The 23,954-nt window shown below is 48.8% G+C and overlaps 1 protein-coding gene across 2 annotated transcripts in view; it reads right to left on the bottom strand.

Moving 5' to 3' along the window:
• DRD2 (dopamine receptor D2) overlaps positions 1–23,954 on the bottom strand; it is a 70,642-nt gene that overhangs the window by 27,551 nt on the left and 19,137 nt on the right. The window contains exon 1 of one of the 2 annotated variants that reach the window (XM_005215800.5): positions 436–512. The exons of the other annotated variant lie outside the window; for it this stretch is intronic. The gene's annotated coding sequence lies outside the window, so the exon portion shown is untranslated. Of the gene's footprint in view, positions 1–435; positions 513–23,954 lie in introns of those variants that run through there. 2 annotated transcript variants of the gene reach the window in all.

The following is a 23,954-nucleotide window of genomic DNA, read 5'->3' on the forward strand; positions in this document are numbered from 1 at the left end:
AATACTGGAGTGGGTTGCCATTTGCCTCTCCTAGCGATCTTCCTGACCCAAGGATCGAACCCGGGTCTCCTGAGTCTTCTGCCTTGGCAGGCGGATTCTGCACTGCTGCACCACCTGGGGAGCCCCTATTGAGAAGGATACCAGCTTGCTAAGAGTTAATGTATGTCGGTAGGGCTGGTGGGCGTTGACAGCAATAGTGCAGCTCTAAAACACGGTGAGACCACCTTCCCTGTGGGGTTATTTTGAAGGTTAAATGAGATACATCAAGCCCTTAGCACAGTCTCTAGCCCAGAGGAGACATTCAGTTGTTCCTATTCTCCTGACGGGGAAAAAGTATAGAATATTGAATTTTGATTGTCAAAGAAATCTTATCTAATATAGTCCCTTTATTTTACAGATCAAAAAACTAAGACCCAGAAAAGTGAAAAAACTCACCCAAGTTCACGAAGCTGGTGGTTTTCATTACCAGGATTGCCATTAAGGTCTCTAGATCGGCCCCCAGCTTGACCTTACATGGCCTCCGTGGCTCCTACAAAGGGCTCAATAAATAGCAGGTATTAGCTACCATCATGGCCTCTATAATCGTCATCATCAGCTAGTCAGCTAAAGAGACTCTGGAGGCTCTGTATCTCTCCTCAGTCTAACCTGAGTTTATCCAGTTTCTTGTGTATGCTCATCTCCCCTAGAGATATGTCAGCAGAGATAAGCAACAGCAGGCATCCAGGAGTATAGATCCTGGGTGTATAGATGACATGTGTGCGTTCCTGCTCAGCTGTCTATACATCCAGTCTATACATCTGCACATCCAGTCCCCACTCAGCCCGTTCACCCTGGAAATAATCCTTTCTTTATAAGTGTTGCTCTCTAAGCCTGACATTCTGCTCTCGCTTTCCCCTGGATATTGATGAAGGCTTGTACATCGCAGGTTACATGCTCATGGACTGTGTCCTGAACATCTGTTCAGGGAACAGCCTGGGGCCATAGGGTGTGTTAGGTTTCTTTGTGTGATGCTGCTCCTTGAGACGACTTTTAGGGGAGGCTTTTCTTTTCTAAATTCCGTGGACAGAGGAGCCTGGCGGGCTACAAGGCCAAGGCTGGAGACAACAGCAGAAGCCAATAACCCGGGTCCAGGAGGGATGTGTGAGATAGAGGATTCCCAGGGGGCAGAGCTGCTCTGCCACAAAGGATGAGGGATGTGACCAGAAACCCTGCTCAGCTGGGAACCCACCTATGGAGTCAGGAGACAGAGGAAGGGAGGGAAGGAGAGACACACGGAGAAGGTGCCCCTCGGGGAAGTCACTAAGGAAACACCTCTGGCTGGAGTTCTCACTCTAGCTTCTGATCCTGAGAGTATCTGAGGCGGAACACAAATACTTTCGGTCTTGTCTTAGGACTCCTGGGACACAGAGCAGCTAAGTTTTCTCAGCCCAACAGGGCAAACAACACAACGTCGCTAATCAAACTTCCCGTGCACCCACCCTATTTGATAAATCTGCCAGCCTTTTGATGCACTAAGTGAAGATGAATTAGCAGTCATGAGGCTGTGACAGCTCCCCGAGCTCTGATGGCTGTGGCAGGAGGGAGGGGAAGTTCTCCTCGGGGATTAGTTGGAGCTGCCAAGTTCATGAAAATAACCCACTGATGCCAAGGCACCTCAGCTTCTCCCCACAAGCCTCGTGCTGTCACACACTAAATCACTGTCCAAGAAGTCTAACCTGCTGGGTATCCAAGAAACAGAGTTGGCTCTCTTCCTCCAAATGAGCTGCATGCCATAAGCCCCGGCCAGAACATGCCAGAACGTCCGGTTGCCGAAAGGCACCCAGGACTCCGAGGAAACACAGATATGGCCTGGACTGCATCTTCCCTCTTTAGAAGGCTGTGAAGGGTCCGAGGGCCTCCTGTGGGCTCCAGCCTGAGCCCTAAGAGCCTGGTGAAGTAAGACTCCGGACACACTCATGATGGAAGCCTGTCTGCAGGGAAATAAAGGCAGCTGTCTCCTGGGGGCCTCTAGGGCTTGGTCCCACAGAACTCACTCCTCGCTCTAGACCCAGACTCACCCCCTGGTATAAGGAGCATGGGTCTTGTAGGCAGATACAGCTGTGTGCATAAGCCACTGCGGTTGGGTGACGTTGGGTGAGTTACTCTCTCTGTGCCTATTTCTTCATCTTAACATGGAAATAGTATCGAATCTCACAGGGCTGCTGTGCAGATTAAATGAATGCATGTGGTTGGCGCTTCACACAGTGACTGGCATAGAATAGGAGTTCAGCAGTGGTTCTGTCTGTCATTAAAGTAGGTGTCCACCCCCACTTCCTGTCCCTAACAGCCGAGCCATAGTCCTCTCTGAAAGGAAGGAGACAGCCCATTAGCCCAACAAAAAGTCCAGAACACACCAGAACATGCCAGAACATGCCAGAACACAGGATCCATCTATTTTGTTGTATGGGAAAAGTGAAAGCTGGCAATGGCCGGCTGGTAAAATCCTTTCTAGTCACAAGTTTGCCGACTCCTTGGTTATGTTTCTGCCAGCCCAGCAACAGAGACCCAGTACTGGCTAGCTAACCTTTTCATACCAGAAGTTGCCAACTGGCAGCCTTGGGCCACATTTGGTTTGCAGATAGGTTTTGTTGGGCTTACATTGCATTGTTGAAAGATTGCAACTTGTGTCCAATATTTAAACTTTGCAGATGTCACATGAAAATACAGGTTCTCATCAAAAGAATCACTGGATTTTGGAAACACTGGGTCAGCATTCTCACAAGGGAACAACAAGCTGGGGTCAAAAGAGGCGGCCCCCTTTACACCGAGTACCCAGTAACTAAAGAAAGCAGTGGCCCTGCCCAGCCAGAGGAGGGGCCAGCTTTGGGGAAGAGACTGTCTCTGCACTCCAAGGATGGAGGTGGCGGCGGGAGCTACATCCCTACTCTCTGCTCCTCACCCCCTGCGTTCTCCCCACTCATCCCAGTTTGCAAGGGGCCAGGCCCCAAGGCTTTGGCAGAGCTCCCCTCCTCCCCCTCCTTCCCCCTTCCAAAGAGTTGGGCACAGCGCCCACCAATCTCATTTATTTATTTGGCTGTGCCCGGTCTTTGTTGCTGCACACAGACTCTTTAGTTTGGGCATGTGGGTTCTAGTTCCCTCAACAGGGATCGAATCCAGGCCCCCTGCGTTGGGAGCATGGAGTCTTAGCCACTGGACCATCAGGGAAACCCCCTCATCAAGCCTTGCAACCCTGCACCCAGCTGGTGTCACTCAGGTTACGTTTCTTTCCAGGCCGCACATACATTTAAGTTTGCAGCCCCTGTTTTATAACGGTATCCGGGGTAACTGAGTTGCAGAGACATTGCTGAACTGTACAGACTGGTCTGAACAGTACTCTAGGATCTCCCCACCTGATCCTCACCCTTAAGCCTGGTGGCTGCAGGAAGATGGGAACCCTCAGGGCTGGGGAGGCTTTAGGAAACACCAGTGCTATTTGGACAAAGCTGAGATTTTCCTACCACTCCTCGTTCTGCCTGAAGGCTTCTGTGCTATTGCTGGAGGCCCTTGTTTCTGAAGCACAGCCTCTCTTGGGGCCCTTTCTGCCCAGCTGATATTCGAACTGACACCGTAAAACAAATGTCTCTCCCCCAAGTCTGCCTTGGCTTTAGACTTTCTGTGATTGATCATCTAATTACACTTGCGGCCCAGGAAGCGGTAATCTCTACGGCAAATGGGGTGCATATCACAGGCTGAGACAAAACATTCCATCTTCCCGGCATGTGGCAAACCGAGGTCTGTAGTTTGCCTCATGTACCAGCATGACAGCCACGCCGCTACTGAGCTAGAAGAGGTGCCCGCAAGGTATCTCCGCTGCCTTCTTCACTCTGTGAAGTGCTGGGCTTCCCCAAGGGAAGACTGGTTCTGTCGCCCCACCCTCCTCCCTTATCTGTTAATTCTAACAAATACACCAGGGTTTAGTTGTTGGAGGGGAGGCCCAGGGGTCCTGTCCCCTCCAGGGAGGATGCTAATGACAGTGAACAGCTGGTACCATCTGCATCCTTGTCAGAGAACACTACCATCTTGAGTTCCTTGAGAGGATGATGCTCAGTGATCCCTGCTTCTTCAAACTCCATTCTCACCTGTGGTCTCTGATGCCACCTCCTCCAAGAAGCCTTCCATGATCTGCTTTAAGGGAGGATTACTTGTTTATTCCTCTTCCATTTCACAAATCAGATCAGATCAGATCAGTCGCTCAGTCGTGCCCGACTCTTTGCGACCCCATGAATCGCAGCACGCCAGGCCTTCCCATCCATCACCAACTCCCGGAGTTCACTGAGACTCACGTCCATTGAGTCAGTGATGCCATCCAGCCATCTCATCCTGTCTTCCCCTTCTCCTCCTGCCCCCAATCCCTCCCAGCATCAGAGTCTTTTCCAATGAGTCAACTCTTCGCATGAGGTGGCCAAAGTACCGGAGTTTCAGCGCTAGCATCATTCCTTCCAAAGAAATCCCAGGGCTGATCTCCTTCAGAATGGACTGGTTGGGTCTCCTTGCAGTCCAAGGGACTCTCAAGAGTCTTCTCCAACACCACAGTTCAAAAGCATCAATTCTTTGGCGCTCAGCCTTCTTCACAGTCCAACTCTCACATCCATACATGACCACAGGAAAAACCATAGCCTTGACTAGATGGACCTTTGTTGGCAAAGTAATGTCTCTGCTTTTGAATATGCTATCTAGGATTTCACAATAAGATTTTTTTTCTTTTTGGCATCTGTGGTATCAAAACCTGCAAGTCTGTGTCTTCTCATCTCCTGTGCTCTTTCAAGGCAAGGTCTATATCTTATTCCTCTTTTGTACCACCAGCATCTGGGACATGCTAGCCCTGAAGTGGGAGCCCCACAAGTAACAATGAAATTAAGATGAAAGATCATGTGCTTTATCTGAGGGGGGTGGATAATTTTAGTTTTATTTACTTTTTTAAACAAGAAATACATCGATGTGATTCAAAGTTCAAAATGTATAAAGGATTAACAGTGAAAGTCCTTTGGTCCTCACTGTCTAACAAACCACTCCAAAATAGTGGTTTAAAAACAGTACTGACAGAGGTTCCCTGATGGCTCTGTGGTAAGGCATCCACCTGCCAGTGCAGGAGTCACGGGTTTGATCCCTAGTTTGGGATGATCCCACATGTGGAGGAACAACTAAGCCCATGTGCCACAACTATTGAGCCTGAGGTCTAGAGTCCAGGGGCCACACCACTGAATTCCAGAAGCCTGGGAGCCCTAGAGCCTATGCTCTGCAGCAAGAGAAGCCACCGTAATGAGAAGCCCGAGCACCGCAACTCTAGAGCAGCTCCCGCTCGTAGCAACTAGAGAAAGGCCTGCACAGCAAGGAAGACTCAGCACAGCCAGAAATAAATAAATAAACAGACTCATCTAAGAAAAGCAGTAATGATGTCATTAGTTACTAACAAAGCTGGTGAGTCCGTGGGTCAGTTCCGCTTCAGGGTCTCTCATGCAATTACTGTCAGAAAGTGCCTGGATGTGGGTCGTCTCGAAGTTTTCTTCACTTACAGGTCTGGTGCTGGAGCTAGGAAGATTCAAGCAGCTGGGGCTTCTAGGGCATTTCTCTTCTCTCCCTCCTTGAGCGACTGTCCTATGGGAAGCCTGCAAATACCTCAGAGACATTCCAAATGCTGCCTTGGACCTCACGCAGCACCACTTCCACTGCATTCTACTCATCAGGGCAGTCACAAAGTCCCCCCAAGCTCCAAGAGGAAGGGCGTGGATTCCACCTCCTGATGGGAAGAGAGCCAGAAAGATCATATACTTTGAAAGCTCTCCAAGACCCTCCACGCTGCTGGCCCATTGAATTAGTTCTCACTCTCAGGAAAAGATGCTGACTGGTACCCATGGCACACAGCTTGTCCACTGTAGGAACCCATGCTCTGCTACTCTCCCTGCACACCTGGGGAGCTGTCTGCTTTCCCGGCACATCTGTTCCCAAACCCACCCATGCTAGTTTTCCTTCTAATTGCCATTAATCTAGTTCACTGTTTAATGAACAATAAGGCATGAATACCAAATTAAAATACTGATTCCATAAAAACTAATTTGAATGGACTGGGGACATTTTTTGATAAAGAAAAATTGCTTTAAAAAAATACTGACTAGCTATGTGTGAATAAGATAACACAAAAAATTCTGAAATCCAGGAGTCTACATTTATATTCTTTTGTAAGTTTAAATCTTTGCTCTGCTTTGAAAAATAAAAGTAAAAATACTGGAAGTTGTAGCTAAAGCGTTATGGGGATATAATGCAAATAAGATGAGGCAAAACTCTAGTAGGAGGATTCATACTCAAAGAAAAAACTCAAAATATATACCAAAAGCCTGGTAAATTAATGGACATAAATATTCTAAGGTACAATGAAATGTCTGAAGTATCATTTTTAATGCATCTTCTCTTTAATGAAGTTTTTCAATTGGCCGATCAACCATGCTGGGCAAGAGGGCTTCTGCTGTGTAAAGGGGTGAGAATGGACTTCCTTGTCTTGTTCCTGATCTTAGACGAAATGCCTTCAACTTTTCACCATTGAGTATGATGCGAGCCGTAGGTTTCTTGTATATGGCCTTTATAATGTTGAGGTAGATTCCCTCTATGCCCATTTTCTGAAGACTTTTTTTTTTAATCATAAATGGGTACTAGTAGTAATAGTGTTAGCCGCTCAGTCGTGTCCGACTCTTTGCGACCCCATGGACTGTGGCCCACCAGGCTCCTCTGTCCATGGGATTATCCAGGCAAGAAGACTGGAATGAGTTGCCATTTCTTTCTCCAGGGGAATCTTCCCAAACCAGGAACAAATTCACATCTCATGCATCTCCTGCACTGGCAGGTGGATTCTTTACTGCTGTGCCACGTGGAGCCTGCCATTTAATTATAGCACTGAACAAACTTTACTTTCTTAGTTTTGATCATTGTGCTGTGGCTAGATAGAACGCTAACATTAGGGGAAGCTAGGTGGAAGGCAGAAGAGAACTCTCTGTACTACTTCTGCAACTCTTCAGAAAGTCTAAAATTATATCAACCAAAAACAGGCGTCCAGGTGTGGAGTGTTGCATGGTCAGATGGGTGGCATCTCCAGTACCCAGGTGTCTGGCTGAAGGGGCACGGCCATAGCTCCCACCAGCAGACAGGAGGTCAGAACTCCTCCTAAGCAAAGAGGAGGTCCCCCATCCATTTCTCCTTGGATGCAGCACAGACAGAGAGTCAGGCCCACAGAGGGTCAACAATGTACGCACAGTCCCAGCTGGAAGGCGGTGGAAGCAGATCTCCACCCAAGGTCAGCTTGTCCCCAGAGCCCGTGCTGGATACAGAGACGCTGAGAGTCGCCTGGCTTGGAGGCGCTTCCCAGCCAAGGCTCCGGTGCCTTTCCAGGGGCCTCAGTCTGTGAGTTCCAGTGAGTTGCCCACTGTCCTGATCCAGGAAGTTTTTCTCTCTGCCTGTCCTCCGTTCCTCCTCCTGGGGCTTCCTGGATTGCTTCTGCTGGGACATGTGGACTCTGCTTCACACACGGGAAGCAAATGGACAGTCTTAGCTCCAGTTCCGCCTGGAACTGCTCTCTGAGCCTGAGGTCCACGTATCCCACCCTTAATTACCCAGGCACCCTCGCCGTCCAAGTGTTTTTTATAATCATTTCTGCTGAGAAAACCATTGTCTACCCCTGTGTCATGGAGGGTCAGAAATGGGACTGCTGAAAGTGCTAGAGAAAATGGGCTCTCATTTACAACAACAACAACAGTCATAGTAATAGCAGCTACTGTTTCTTGACTGTTGACTGTGTACTCAGTACTGTGTTGCACACTTTACACTCCTTTTTCCTAATTCTTAAAACCACCTTAAGGAGTAAATTCTATTAATTCTTTCATTACAGACGAAGCAGGGGAGTCTAAGGGAGTCACAATTAGCACGGTGGGCAAGTGAAGCCTGGGTGTGTCTAGTAGCAGAGTCCCTCTTGTCCACTGGGCTGTGAAGCCCCTACCAAGTGCTTGGAAAGCAAGACACTCAGAGGTTTTACCCGTCTCACCACTCGGCCTCACAGGAGTCCTCCAGAGTCAGTACAACAACCCCACTTCACAACACAGGTTTAGGCAAGTCATCATGAAAATAAGAAGAATCAGGTAGCATCTATCATGCCAATGTGTGAAGACAGAAAGCAGAATGCCATTTCTCCTGGAATAACGTGCTGCTGGTGGTGCTAGAGGTAAAAAACATACCTGCCGATGTAGGAGACTAAGAGATGTGGGTTCGATCCCTGGGTCAGGGAGATCCCCTGGAGGAGGGTATGGCAACCCACTCCAGTATTTCTGCCTGGAGAATCTCATGGACAGAGGGGCCTGGCAGGCTGCAAGGCATGGGGTTGCACAGAGTCAGACACAACTGAAGTGGCTTAGCACACATGCACACACGGTTCTCGCCTGTCATTCCCCCCAGAAACTTCCTGACCACCACACAGCTGGTAAATGACAGATCTGGGGTTCTCAGCCAGGTCCCTTGGCCTCCCCAAAGCCCACACTTCTTCTGCCATCATCAAAGCCAGGCCTCAGGCCACTGGTTGGTAAAGCACAACCAAACTGAAGGAAGCCCTGGGAGCTGTGTTGTCATGGGGGCACCATTTAGGAAGTGGGTGTCTGTGAAGGTGATGATGTCACTACAGTGAGCCATGCTCTCTGTGTTCTGAAGTGGGAGAAGCTCCATGGGACCATCCACACGGTCCCCTCTGCCTGCCCGCCTGCTGCCCGTGCTGACGGGCTGGGGTCACAGAACCCCGACTGGCCTCCTGTGATCCCATGGCAGCCTGGACTGCAGCAGAGCCAGAACACTGAGCTGACACAGATCTGTGCAGAAGCCCTCAGAACCCACCGGGATGGACCCGGTAGCATGTCAAGCCCTTGAAAGTCCAAACTCTGCTCCAGCCTCCAAAGACAGCAGCCTTTCCCCCACACCCGGGGCCTGGACCGGGAGCAGCATGGGCCGAGGGCCGGAGACCCACTCCCAGCTCAGGAACGTTCCGTTCCTCTGTCCCCGCGTTTGTGCCCACTGCTCTGCGCTGGCAAGTGCATGGCTTTGAGAGGCTGTTTTTAATGATCGTAAAATCGTCTCCCACTCCCGCACCTTTCCTGGCCCACTCTTTCAGGTTTCCTGTTGAATTTGCATCCCTGTTGCACAGGAGGCCTGGCCTGGTTGATGGAAGTGGCTGTGAGAACAAGACAAAGAAAACTTTACCACTTTTCAAGGCTCCCCTATCACACTCTGGGGGGAAGAAAAAAGATAGAAAAGACCCAGCTTTCTCAGAGTTCCGAGAACACACAGGTCAGCCAGCCATTCTGCTATCATCACCTGGCACCCAGGCAGAGCTCTGGAGTTGGGTAAATACCTGGGGACAAGACGGAAGAATGGACACAGGAGGCCAGCTGTGCCCTGCATCTCCAGCCATGCGACCTCTGAGCCTCAGTTTCCTTTTCTAACAGGGACATGTGGCCACCCTAGAGCAGCTCCAAGACTTTCCCCTCAGTGTCCTCCCATCTGCCACCACGTGAGCTCCAGCCCAGCTAGGGCTGAGGGCTCGGGGTGGAAGGAGGGTAATCAGAGGGCCTAGGCAGATCCCCATTCACCTCATCAGTCTGGGGACAGCTGTCTACTACAGTTACTGCACACTAAAGCAGATGTCTGTGGTCGTGATGAGGGCAAGACCCCATAAAGGACCCCAAGAGGTCTCTGAGAGGGGGCCAGCAATAGAACATGCTCAGAAGAACTTCAGGCAAGAAGTTACCATCACTCAGTGAGATGGGGCCCGGAAACAGAGCTGGGTGAGTCACGGGGATAATGAGCTCTGAGACAGGAAGGCTCAGCTGTCTTCTGACACCCTTCTGAAAGTCCTGATGAGATCTAGGGTCCATGGGCCAGCAGAGCACTCATGCCCAGAGAGGAACCCAGAGCAAGGGGCAAACCAGCCATGGAGGCAACTGGCTGGCCACCATTGCCCAGAGGAGCTGTGGCTGGAGACCACAGTCCCTGTTCTGCTTTTTCCTAGAAATACAAGGACTCCTGGCACCCTCCCAGAGCTGCTCCCCACTCTAATAAGCCCAGGAGTTCCTGCCACAATATTTTCCCCTTGGAAGGAGCTGGTATCTCCGTAATTGCCACGTGGTACTTCCTGGCAGCAGTATTAATCACCTCTCCCAGGCCCAGTCCAGCCAAGAAAGAAGGAAGCTGGGAAGGGCCGAAGCAGAGAGGCCTGGGGCCACTGACTGCCCCACCCAAGGGCAAGGGCAATGCAATCTGCCTGGTGCCTCCCTCAAGCCCCATCCCGCTTCCCAGAGAGGCTGGTAAATGACAGATCGGACTTCACTTGGGTCCTCCTGAGGTGGGAAGGGGCAACAAGGAGCAGGCAGCACTCCTCAGCCGCCCTCAAGGAGCTGCGCCAAGCGTGGCCTGTGGAGTGAGATCAGGCCCAGAGGCCATGAGCAGATGGAGGCGACACGATGGGGGAGCCGGAACCCAGAGTCTCTCCCCCAAACCCATCTCCAGCCTCACCTCCAGACTGCCTGCAAGTTCTCCTGAGATCACCTCTTCAAGCCACGGCTTTTGGCTGCCGTCACCATCTCGCTCAAAATACCTTCAACCAACCTCTTCCCCCAAAGAAGACAGTCTAGATCCTTCTATTTTTGACCTCCCTAAATGAAACCTGCTGCTCTGCTGTGGGAAGGAGACTCAAGTTGGAGCTGATCTGTGCTTTTCCATCCTCCTCTTGCCTCACCCTCCCCGTTCCCTCAACTCTGAAAGCTGCCATTTATCCAGCTGCTGCCCCACTCTCCACATCCCATGGACCCTTCAAGGGCAAAGCCCACCTCCTAAAGGAGACCTTCCCTGACCACTGGGCTCGGCACCCCAATTCCCTCAGAGCAGTGACATAAGGCTCAGACAAGGAGACATTCTTAACTAGCTTCCATTATAAGGCTGAAAAGCAGCCTAGATCCCTGGGGAGGGGGTGCCCAAGATGCCTTGGGCAGGTGGGAAGGTGGTCAGGCCAGATGGCAAGAACTCAGAATTCACAAGGCTCAGGTGAGGCAAGTGTGTGCCATGCCCTGATCTGTGAGAGACGGCTGTTGCCCCCACCAGTACAGGTCACTGCAGCCAAGGGCAGGTGGAAGAGTGCAGGGCTTCTCCCACGGGGCACAGCCATAGCAGATGCCCAGGAAAAGGTGCTGAATTAGTAAACGCTCTGCTGGCAGAGTAGCAGGGTGACCTGGAGCTGTTCCCAACAAGATGGCATTTGCCGGGGGGGATAGCAATGGGGAGTTCAAAGCCAAGATTTCAAGCTGGAGTCATAGTTGAAAGAGAACAGATCTAGCCTTAGTATCTGGCAAGTGAATCAGCTCAGACAAGTCAGATGGGTCTTCTAAGAACTGGCACTATAGAGATGACCAGAGAAGTGAAAATCAGCCCCAAAGTCAGAGCAAGATGGCTGAAAACCAGGAAGGAGTCTAAGGGTGGTGTTTAGCAAGCAGAGGTCCATCCCAATCCTGGAGAACTGATGGCTTCCTTAGCTCCCACTCAGACTGGCACCGACCCCTGTGTGGCACTTATCACACTGAACTGTTAATCCAGCGTTTGCATTTGATAAGCATCTCTTCCCAGCATCATACCAGGCACCTGTGGTCTCCCTCCATAAACTCAGTCCTCAGGAGTGGAGTAGCGGGCAGGGCAGGTAAACTGGAAAGAGCAGCTCTTAAAGGATACCTTACAGTCTATCATCCTCATACAAGAATGTGCCAGAACTTCCAGTGCTTCAAAAACAACCAGAATTGAGATGTTTAGTTGAAATCCCCTTATTTTAAAAATGCTGGCAACACATTCATCACATCATTTGAGCCAAAGCACTTTGACAGACCAGATGCAGCCTGCATCCTCCACTCACACCGTCTAAATCACCAAAACGACACAGGTAGCCACAGTCTAAAGACACTGTGTTTAACTGGATCACTTTGTTGTACACTTGAAACTAACACAACATTGTAAATCAACCATACTCCAATTAAAAAATAATAATAAAGACATGGTTATATTTTTCAAAGGTTCCACAACAGCCTTCTTTCCCAGCAGGGCAGGGTTAACACTCCCTTTTTAAAGGTTAAGGAAGATGACTCAGAGAGGCTTATTAGTTTGCCCAACGTCACCCAGCTAGTTAGTAGCAAAGGCAGAACCAGAATTCACATCTTATTCTTTCTCATGGGCTCTTTCCGCAGAGCCCACGTTGTCTCCAGGCCCTAATGGACAGCAGAGTCAAAGAAGCAGTCAGAAAAGTCTGACTCACAGGGATCTGTTGAACCAGCTAGTTGACCGTGGTGTTCCCAGAAGAGACGTGAATGGTCATCTTCTAAATGCTTACCTGATGTGTTTAAGTGGAAGAGTTCTAGATCAAGTGAACAGAAGTCTAACTTGAATAACCAAAAAAGGGAGTCATCACCCCTCAGTCAATTCCCAGACCCAATTCATTTACCCAGCATCCCTTGAATGAAGGGGAGGCCAGGGCCCCTGGAGGAAGATCCTTACTACATGGTGAAAAATTAATAGTTAATCTTTCTCCCAGCCTTCCCCCAAAGGATTTTTAGTCTGTTACCAGGGTGACCGTGCACTGGAGAAAAGGAAATAATCTGACTTTTCTGGGACTGCAGCCTACCCTGTTTTATTGCACTTCAAAGATGTTACATTTTTACAAATTTGAAGGTTTGTGGCAACCCTGCATTGTCAGGCCATGGTTAGCATTTTTGAGCAATAGAGTATTTTTTAATAAAGGTATGTACTTTGGGGACATATAAACTACAGTATAGTGTAAACATAACTTTTGTATGCACTGGGAATCCAAAAATTTCATGTGATTCACTTTATTGAGATACTTGCTTTACTGGGGCGGTCTGGAACGGAAGCCGCTCTCTCTCTGAGCTCTGCTTATACTGCACTCTGGCTGTGAACAGGCACCAGTGCCAGGAAACCCAAACATCACTGCGATCCACCAGTCCTCATAGGAGCTTAGGGAGGACAGGTGATCAGTGGGTCTTTGAGCTCAATGCTTCTCCCAATAGGTCCAACAGGTCCCCGAACCCGTGCTGTGCTTCTGTCCCCAGTCTGGGAATGCATATGTGAACTAAACATACTCAGCAACTGGCAGAATCCCGAGGAGCACAGGACCAGCTGGGTTCCTTTGAGCTGTTCAGAAAACGTGGATATAAGGCAACAAGGCCACGGGAGGGACGTGTCCTTTGTTTATTTGCTGTTCACTATCCACTAGGGGCCAACCCTGTAAGACAGATGTTAACAGAGAAACCAGTAATATACAAATGTCTTCCGTCCAGTAGAGAAGATAGTCCCAGATTCTATGATTTTATTGCCCTATAAGACATCCGTGTTCTTTATCAAATTTAGCAATCTTATTCCAGCTTGCTTCCTTTCTTTCACTGATTTTTTTTCTTCCTTTATCCTCTTTCGAATCTAGCTTTGTCATCTCACCGGTTGCTTCATTAATAAGGTAAATAAGTTGTTGACATGTAATTGTTTGATTAATATGTTTTTAACCTTTTGAAAATTATTTAACAGTTCACATGACTCACAACGGAGAAGGCAATGGCACCCCACTCTAGTACTCTTGCCTGGAAACTCCCATGGATGGAGGAGCCTGGTAGGCTGCAGTCCATGGGATCGCTAAGAGTCAGACTGAGTGACTCCACTTTCACTTTTTACTTTCATGCATTGGAGAAAGAAATGGCAACCCACTCCAGTGTTCTTGCCTGGAGAATCCCAGGGACGGGGGAGCCTGGTGGGCTGCCGTCTATGGGGTTGCACAGAGTTGGACACGACTGAAGTGACTTAGCAGCAGCAGCAGCATGACTCACAAATTAAGCACTGACAGGGATTCCAGCATCTGGGGATGGAGCAATGAACTTCACTGTCTCATTTCTCTCTCCCTTATCTGGCTTCCTGCCCAGAAGCCCAGAGCGCGGTTCACACTCTGCCTGCCTGGAGGATGCCGTCCACACTGCCCCCTTAAGCGGTGATTCATGGCTTCAGGCTCTGCCCTTGTGGCTGCACCGCTGCCCTCAAAGTCAGAGGGGCTGACTCTAGGTTATGTGTAGGAGACAGGCACTTTCTAAGTGATTGGAAGCATGACAGCCTCTCCTGGAGTCAGAGATGAAGGCCATGAGAAAGGTCAATGCCGTCTAAGCAACCTAGGGGCTGGTGGATCCTTTATACAAATAACTAACATCCACATGGGAGAAACAGCAGCTGCTGCTGGGCACATCTCCTGTGCAGTCTCCACGAGATGGGGTGAGCCTGTCTGAACGCTATCCCCTTGCTTTCCACATTGGAGACCGGGGGTCAGGGCCACTGGGCTGTGCGTGTGTGTGTCCGTGTTTGAGGACAGGAGGATGACATCTGCGGATCCAGGTCCACCTCCAGCTCCCCAGGCTCCGAATCAAGCCCAGTGTCTTCTGGAAGCTTCCCTGACCACTTGACATCCAGTGGTGCCACCTTTCTCTGACACAGCGTTTGTTCTGTACGTCCCCTCACATTGTACTTTATTATCCTGTTAGAAAGCCTAGGCCTTAGTCCTGGTTCCACAGCCTGTGTGACTTTGGACAAGTCACTTAATCTCTCTCTCCCTCTCGAAGCCTGTTTTCTCACCTTTACGGAGAAGAAATTTTGTAATATTGATAGAAATAACAACATAACCCCTTTCTCTACTTCTTGGGGCAGTCATGATCGAGTTTGAGGTGCACATCCTGGCACTATGCATATAATCAAAACCACTGGGAAATCCATTGGGTTGGCCAAAAGGCCCATCCATTCCCAAACAAATATTTAACGGCTGTTGTTCAGTTTACTCATATACGGAATGGGGATAATGGTAATAAGAGCACCAATTCCACTGGGCTGTTGCAAATGTTAAATGAGACAACACTGAATGGTTGTTGATACCTGACATACCCAAGCATTCAGTGGGCGTTAACTGTTTGAACTGAAAATGCTTTGAAGCACGAGGATGCTTATCAAATTGAAAGTTTTGTAATTATGGCTCTTGTGTTACTCTCTGAATGTTTCAGATGCATTAACTTCATCTCCTCCTTAGATAGCTTTCGAGTTTGAGAAATCACCTGACAAATACTTGTTGGAGACCTTCAGGGTGCCAGACAGCATGGATACCAAGCACACAGTCATTGTCTGCAAGGAGATCACAGCTTGGCGGGAAAGATAAGCACAAAGGTGGTTAAAATGCTACATGAGAGAGATGACAGCCTATGGGAGGATCTCCTAGCCACCCTGGAGTCTCTGACAATAACAGACTCAAAGCAGACCTCCTGCCTGTTCTTCCTGCGCTTATACTCTGCTCCAAGGACAGGGTTTTGTATATAATAGGAGCTCAATACATACGAATACATAGTTGAATAAACATGTTAAATAAACCCAAGAATTCTTTCTCAGGTCACACAGAGTCCCTACAGTGGAAGGCAGTGAGGAAGGGAACTTTGTTGAGACCCTGACACTTGCCTCATTCTGGGGGAGGCATCTCACGGGAGGACAGTGATGTGCTGGAGCCGGTCTGCGGATCCCTCCTCCCCACTGCGTCCAAAGACACCAAGTCGGTGGCTTGAAATTAGCCACAGTCTGAGTACTTACATAACAAAATCTGCAAATGCTACAAACCACAGCATTATTTTCTCTTGGAAAGCTCGTTGTCAAAACATTAACCACACAAAACCACATGGATCTCCCACAATAATCTATTTTAAGATGAAGACATTAAGGTTCAGAGAGGTTAAGTAATTTGCTCCAGATCACACAGGCCACAGAAAGCAGACTTAGGACTTGAACTGCTCCCATTCTAAAGCCCTGGCTTTTCTCTTTGCAAATTACAACTGCCCTCCTCCCCCGTCAGGCCCTTGTGGACTCGATCAACAGCCGATTAGCACTTTGTCCTGGCTGAAGGACAGAACAGAAGAGCTTCACCCTCTCTTCAGTCTCCTTGTACAAGCAGGGCTCCCTGGACCCAGGCCAAGGAGCCCTGTGATACCTGCCTTTTGATTATCCACTGTGAAGATTCTTGTTCAGTTCCACCAAGAATGAATGAACCTATGAAAAGATGTTCAACCTCACTAGTCGTTGTTTTTGTTTTAGTCACTAAGTCACGTCTGGCTCTTTTGCAACCCCACGGACTGTAGCCCACCAGGCTCCTCTGTGCGTGGGATAGAACTGGCATCTCTTAAGGTCTCCTGCGCTGGCAGATGGGTCCTTTACCACTAGCACCACCTGGGGAGTTAATCTTATTTGCAAAACAGAAACTGAGTCATAGACACAGAGAGCAAACCTGTGGACATCAAGGGGGGATGGTGGGATGAATTGGGAGATTGGGATTGACATCTATACACTATTGATACCGTGTATAAAATAGATAACTAATGAGGACCTACTGTACAGCTCAGGGAACCCTACTCAGTGCTCTATGGTGACCTAAGTGGGAAGGAAATCCAAGAAAAGAGGGGACATGTGTATACGCATGCCTGATTCACTTTGCTACAGACTAGAAACTTACACAATATTGTAAAGCAACTACAATCCAATAAAAATCAATTAAAAAAACACTTAAGATGGTGAATTTTATGTTATATGGGTTTATTTTTACCACCATAAAAAAAAGAAAAGAAAAAGAAATTAAGGGACTTCCCTGGTGGTCCAGTGGCTAAGACTCCATGCTCCCAATGCTGGGAGCCCCAGCTGGATTTAGTTCCACCAGGGAACTAGATCTCATATGCTACCACTGAGAGTTCACATGCCACAACCAAGACCCAGCTCAGTCAAATAAATTTAAAAAAAAAAAAGAAATTAATAGTGATTCAGAATGGAATTCACCTCCCCCCCAAAAAGTATGAACGCACCATGGGGCTTACCATGAGTCTTCCAGTGCATTGTCTGAGAGGCAGACTTCCTCTCCAGAGCCACTGTGCTGAGAGACAGACCTCAGACAATCCAATATCCAACTAGCTCTGGAGGTGGCTGTCATCTAAGATACTCCCGGGAGGAATCGGAGATACAAAATGTCTGTAATTTGCCCAAGTCTCAGTAGCTAACTGAGTTTCAGCAGTTTTAGAAGAATTCTACAAGTTTCAGTAGTTTCAGAAGAACTCTAAAAAGGTATGCTTTCATTTTAAGAAATATGCATCTATGCCTACTGGATAGAGAAGGAGATGGCACCCCACTCCAGTACTCTTGCCTAGAAAATCCCATGGACGGAGGAGCCTGGTAGGCTGCAGTCCATGGGGTTGCGAAGAGTCGGACACGACTGAGTGACTTCACTTTCACTTTTCACTTTCATGCATTGGAGAAGGAAATGGCAACCCACTCCAGTGTTCTTGCCTGGAGAATCCCAGGGACAGGGGAGCCTTGTGGGCTGCCATCTGTGGGGTTGCACAGAGTTGGACACGACTGAAGTGACTTAGCAGCAGCAGCAGCCTACTGGATGCAAAGCACTTTGCTAGGCCCTGTGGGGGTGATAAAGAGATAGTATGCTCCTTCTCAAAGCTCACGTGTGTGTAGGAGAGGCAGGCCAGTGCAGGGGAGCTGTGGGAAAGGTCGCATGGAGCTGCTTTTGAATTCTGATTGTGCCTGTTCCTTGGATCAGTCACGCCACCTCTCTGAGGCTCAGCAGACACATCTGTAGAGTGGAGATGGTATCTCTTCCCTCAGTGGATTAAAGGATATAAGCCTCGTACAGTGTGTTGCTTTGTTCAATGAATATCCATCCTTTCTATCAGAGAGAGCTATATGTAAACAGCAAGAAGGACAGCTCTCAGCGACTGGAACAGTGACCCTGCACTCTCATACAGGACTTCTCGGTGGTCTGTGTCTGTATCATTCTAGGCAGGGGACTTGAGGATTAATCTATAGGGCTGATAGTACTTCTGCTTCCACTGAACCAAAGTTGTGTGGTAGAAACGGCTCTTAGCCAGCTCCACCTTCGCTAACTCCAACATCTCCTTTCCCTCCTCTGGACTGGCGCCCGCCAGGCTCCTCCTTGTCCATGGGATTTCCCAGGCAAGAATACTGCAGTGGGTTGCCGTTCCCTTCTCCAGGGGATCTTCCCGACCCAAGGATCAAACCCCAGTCTTCTGCATTGCGGGTGGATTCTTTACTGTCTGAACCACCAGGGAAGCCTTTCCCTCCTCCAGGTCCCTGTAACTGGGTAACTGGGTCCTCAGTAACCAGAGCTGGAATCTCTAGCGATCACCACTGCTCCCAGGACCAGGACGAGAGCAGCAGGACTTCCTGGCAACAATAGCTCTATTTGCATCTTAATGAAAAAGGTGGAGAGGGAGAGGGAAATCTGAGCATATGGACTGTGAATGAAATCACTTTCTTTGTAAGATTTCCGTTTGTTTGCTTTCTGCAGCTTCAGCCAGAGCCACCTCTGAGCGTGTCTGCACCGCAAAATCCAAGCTTCAGAAATATCTAATTTGGAAATTATGTGCGCCATCCAAGTGGCAGCTTTCCAGGTGGCTGGTTTGATGCTCAGCCTGGTCCCTCTGCAGGTAGCACTTCTAAGCAGCTGATGGGCTTTGTCATCTTGGCCCTGCTCAATACAGCCTGGGCCAATTACTGCTTGGCCCTGGAAGCTAGACTTGCCAGGAACCATTGGTTCCCAGGGCTGCCCACTGGGCATGGGGCAGGACCCCACCAGGACTATCTGGGGAGGGGCTCCGAAGACCTGCACTTTCCTAGATGCAGCCGGGGTGGGGGTTTGGGAATAAGGGAGCAAGACTCTCTAAAAGGGATTAAAAGGACAGAACGAGACTTTCTTAGCTCCCCCTGGGGCTCCTAGCTTGCTGGTGACACAGAGGAGACCTGTAATTAGAAAAACAACAGCCCGAGGCAATAGCTCAGCTGGTTAATTGTAACTAACCTGAGTATTTAGTAATTTTTATATATAAACACACAAATATAATTTTTCAAATTATATGATCGTTTTCCAGGCTTCCTTCATATTTTGATAAATGCTTCTTTCTCCAATTCCCTCATTTCATGACTTGACTCTCTTATATTTGTAATCTCTGGCCCACATGGGTGACACAGAATGCCAGGTGTAGGCCTACAAATATCACTAGGAAAAAAAATGAGAAAAAGGTTGTGTGTACTGCGTCTCGATGTTCTTGCCATGTGGAGAGGCAGCTCTGGGTGGATTTTGATGGAGAGGCCACGGGGGTCACCCTTGCACTGGTGGGCAGGCTTACTCTTCCTCTAAGTGTGTCAGCCACGATTAATGAACTAATTTATTTGAAAGGACATGTATCATTTGTGATCTGGAAAAAAAAATATGCTGGTCCATCACCACTTAGGCCGTGTGAATATCACCACAAGCAAACGCTGATTCCTTATGGGTATGTGTCTGTGTGTGCGTGTGTGTGTGTGTGTGTGCGCGCGCATATGAATTAGAATTCACTGAATTTCCATTATTGTGCATAACACTATAGAATATATATACATATATTCTCCAATTTCCCCAGGTTCCAAATTTTTGGAATACACATCCTCCTTCATTCATATATTCACTCTGCATCATTCATGAGGGTCCACTAAACACCAAGGACGGGAAGTTGCCCTGATTTACAGGGGTGAAGTTGGGGAGGTGAGCCATTATAATACATTGTGGCAGGTACTGTAATAAAAGTGAAGGATTAAACTAAGCACATGGGAGAACCTAAGCTGGCCCAGGGGCAACGTGCGGGCAGCCATACCAGCCAGAACTGTGCTCAATACAGCTTCATTGCCTAACGTCTGTGAGGCCTTGAATACAAAATTCACTTAATATCTCTGAAACGCAGTTTTCTCATCTGTAAAATGAGGATCATGGTTCCTATCTTTCAAGGGCTGTCACGAGGATTAAAGACGATGTGTATGAGATATGTAGCATACGTAGCAAAGTCAGGATTTTAAACTGGTGGATATTATTCACTTGTAATTTGAATACTACCATTGGTAAGAAGGCATCTGATTATAAAATTAACACCTAAATAGTAGATGTGTTTCAAAGCAATGTTTGTGACTCTCAAATGCCACTCTGGGTGAAGGGAGACAGGATTAGAGCAGCTGCTGCTGGCCATGGTCTGTTTGCACTGGAAGAGACCTCATCCAATCCAATCCCATCTTCAGAAATAGGAATCAGAGGACAAAGGAGGTTAAATATCCCTAGGCCACCAGCTAGGGTTGATCAAGCTTTCCTCAGGCTCCACGGAGAACTTTTTTCTACTAGACTTTGTCCTTGGGACCTGTCTTGGCCCAGCCTAGTTTTAGCAAGAATCCTGCTGTCGGTTTAGAGAGAATTCCTCACCCCTGGCACCTGATCACATTGGCTTTGCCTTGAGCAAGAATTCCCCTCTCCCTGATGTCTCTGCTTAGCAATCTTCCATCCACTGCCCCCGACTCCCCACCCTTAGTCCCATTCTACCCATGATTATAATCCACCCCCCACCACCACCACCGTCCTTGTGTATTTGGCGTTGAGGCAGCCCTCCAGCCTGTCTTGTGATCATCTTGACACCTATGACCACAGTCCAGAATCAAGTCTCCCCTACTGTCTTCACAAATGTCAGAATAATGCTTTCTGTGACTATAACTGAAGACTCCTGACTCCCTAGACCCCTAAAAAGGCCCATGTGCGTCTTTGTTGCACAAACAGAAAGCAAATGAGCAGATTGCCAGATGGGATCACTGAGCAACTGGGCAGTGGGCTCCAAAGGGCAGCACCATAACCTGACAGAAACATGCTGGAGTCCAACTCGGCCTTGTGTATCTTCGCTTTTTGTGTCCATTTTGTTAGGTTTTCCTGGGTCTCTGGCTGGTGGACTGAAACTCAGAGCATATGCTGAGAAGCACCATCCGATATGCTGTCTTCAGACAAGTTGCACGTTTTGACCATTACCCTAAGTTTATCCAGCTGCTCCCAGGGCCCAAGCAGCCAGTGCTGGTAGCTGAGGACCCTGCAGGGATCCAAAGAGATCCTTGAGCCTCCAAAAGTCCCCTCCACCTGCTGCTCCAGAGCTCCGGGCTCCTTTTCTGAACTGTCCAGGGGCACTGCATGAGGCCCTCCTCACTGCCAGCCTGGATGGGGGCCCCGCCCTCGCCTGTTGGAGTCTCACTGCCCAGAAGAGGCACGTGGACACACACGGCCTCCTGCCCTTGTCCTTTTCCACCTCTCCCCCCAGCAGGACCATGGACCCCTGGGCGATGACATTGCCATGGAGACAGATAGAGAAATGCTATGGTGAGCAGGTAACTGCTCAGGAAACCAGAGAAGCTGGGAGGCCCTGGCATTCTGATGCTCAGGATGCTGGTGCAGGTCCCAAGCCAGGCCTCAGGCTGAACCTCTAAGACTTCAAATCCCAAAGCGGGGCTCAGGGCAGCTCCTTCCCTGATTATAGCCACTCCCACCCTCCCCCACCACACACACACACACACACACACACACACACACGCCTATCACAGTGAAGAGATTCACTCACTTGACACAGAATCACTGAACATCTACTATGAACCAGGTCATTATAGACCAGCATCCAGACTGAAAAGTCCAGGAGGGAAGGTTCAGAGGGAGGTAGGCCCACTGGGAAGCACTAAAAGCAGCTGCCACCCTGGCTTCTAAGGCAGGACTCCAAGGAGGTGAATCTGCAAGGCTGTGGGTTCCTTATTTGTAAGCATGTAATCCACACTAAGGGCCCAGAAGGCTCCCTAGCACCTTCGGCATCTCCCAGGTTCTGGAGGACTGGCCAGCTGGACAAACTTGACAATGGGGTTCCCTCGGGATCTGTGGTTTATAATGCAGAGTCTGCTAGCCTCTGACTGTGGTCCCAGCCCTTCTCTCCAGGGGGATCTCATTCCTCCCTTCCTCTACTCCCAGCAAAGCTGAGCTCCGGGGCAGGAGCCCAGCTCTCCGCACTGTTGCCTCCAGTCCCCCTGCCTCAAGGAGCAGTAGTAAAATGACTTCCAGAGACACACCCTGCACGTGATCAAGCCCTGTCCATACACACAGGTTGCTACTATTATTACTATTCCCTGGTGGAGTCCAGAGATTCCCTGGCAGACTGGAGCATATGAGAGAAGAACAATGCTTTGTATAAGTACAAGGTACTGAGTTAGAAGACTTGGCTTTTGGTCCTGACTCTGCCCCTAAGAGACCTTGGATGATTCCCTTGGCCCCCTGGAACCTCAGTGTTTTCACCTGTGAAATGAGTGTTAGACTGAGGACCTGGGCACACAGGAGACATTTAGTAAATGTCTGTAGGACGAAAGTTGAGTGAGCAACTCCACATCTCTGTGCTCCTTCCAACTACATCAGGCACTTAATATTTGCACCCAGCCACCAGCATCATGGTGAAAAAGGCAAAAGGAGAAGAGAGTGGCAGAAGATAAAATGGTTAGATGGCATCACCGACTCAATGGACATGAACTTGAGCAGACTCTGAGAGATGATGGAGGATGGGAAGCCTGGAGTGCTGTAGTCCATGGGGTCACAGAATCGGACACAGTTTAGCAACTAAACAACCACCACCACCACCCTCATGGGGCCTCAGCTAAATTGCTGCAGGAATTTGGGTCCCCACAAACCTTCTCCTTTCTGAAACATTCGAGGGACCCCCTTCTTTCTCCTCTCACCCCTTAAACTTTTCCCCTAGCCTCCCCCTTACTAACCACCTAGGCAGCAAGTCAGTGGACCCTTTTAATCCTGAAGTCCCAGTCTTACTAATTGCTTTCTTTCTTGTCCTCATTTGCTTTCTAACTCAGGATTTGAGGTTTCAATCAGATAAGAAAGCAGCTGTTCGAAGAACAGGTGTCTGGAAGGGAAGTGGTCCTGTTGGGAGGAAGCAAAGGATATCTCTAGGGACCAGGAAGGAGGGAGGCAGAAAGCTCCTGGTAGTGGGTTGAACAGTGTTCCCCAAATTCATGTCCATCCAGAACTTCAGCGTCTGACCTTACTTGCAAATAAGTCTTTGCAAAGATAATTAGTTAAGGATCTAGAAAGGATCATATGGGGTTAGGGTGGGTCCCAAATCCAAAAGCTGGTACCCTTCTAAGAGAAGAGGAAACAGACACAGGGAGACAAAGACGATGTGCAGCTGGGGGCAGAGACTGGAGTTACGCTGCCACAAGCCAACGAAGCCAGGAGCCATGAGAAGCTGCAAGAGGTAAAGAGAGCCTAGAGCCTTCAGAGGGAACACAGCCTTGCTGGCACCTTGATTTCGGGTTTCTTGATGCCTCAGAGCTCAGGGAATCCACAGAGGTTTGCACCCATCTCTTTTCAAATTCTTTTCTTATCACACTTGGGAGCCAAGCAAAAGTAATTAGAAATGAAGACAGCAGACGTTTGGCTTTTCCAGCCTGGTTTCCTGGGTTTTATCCAGCTTCTTCAAGATGTGATGAATCAGATCAATTTTGAGCAAATCTCAGTCTGCTCTGCATGAGAACAGTCTTCATTCACTCACACAACAATTGTTTACTGATATCCTACCAACCACCAAGCATATGCTCAAGGTAGGGCCCGGAAACTCCTCCTTCTCCTGTTCTTTCCCTGCTGCCCAGCCCTAAGATCTGACTGATGACCAAGGAGTGACCAGTGTACCTTATTATGTTATTGTGAATGACAGTAACATAGCATTCAAAGGCCTTCACACGTCATACGCTATATAGAGCGAGCACCAGCTTGCCAGCAGTCTTCTTCTTTATGAGAAAAGGGGAACATTAATAGCCATTAAGGCAACCCCATCACTCAAAGCTGTAAGCCCCTCAAAATACGTAAAGTGCCCACTTGTCCTACTTCATTTCACTTATCTGTATTTTCCAGGCAACAGAGTAGATCTGAGTAATAAGGGTCA

The sequence above is a fragment of the Bos taurus genome, chromosome 15 (assembly GCF_002263795.3).
Source record: "Bos taurus isolate L1 Dominette 01449 registration number 42190680 breed Hereford chromosome 15, ARS-UCD2.0, whole genome shotgun sequence".
In the NCBI taxonomy this organism is placed as follows: domain Eukaryota; kingdom Metazoa; phylum Chordata; class Mammalia; order Artiodactyla; family Bovidae; genus Bos; species Bos taurus.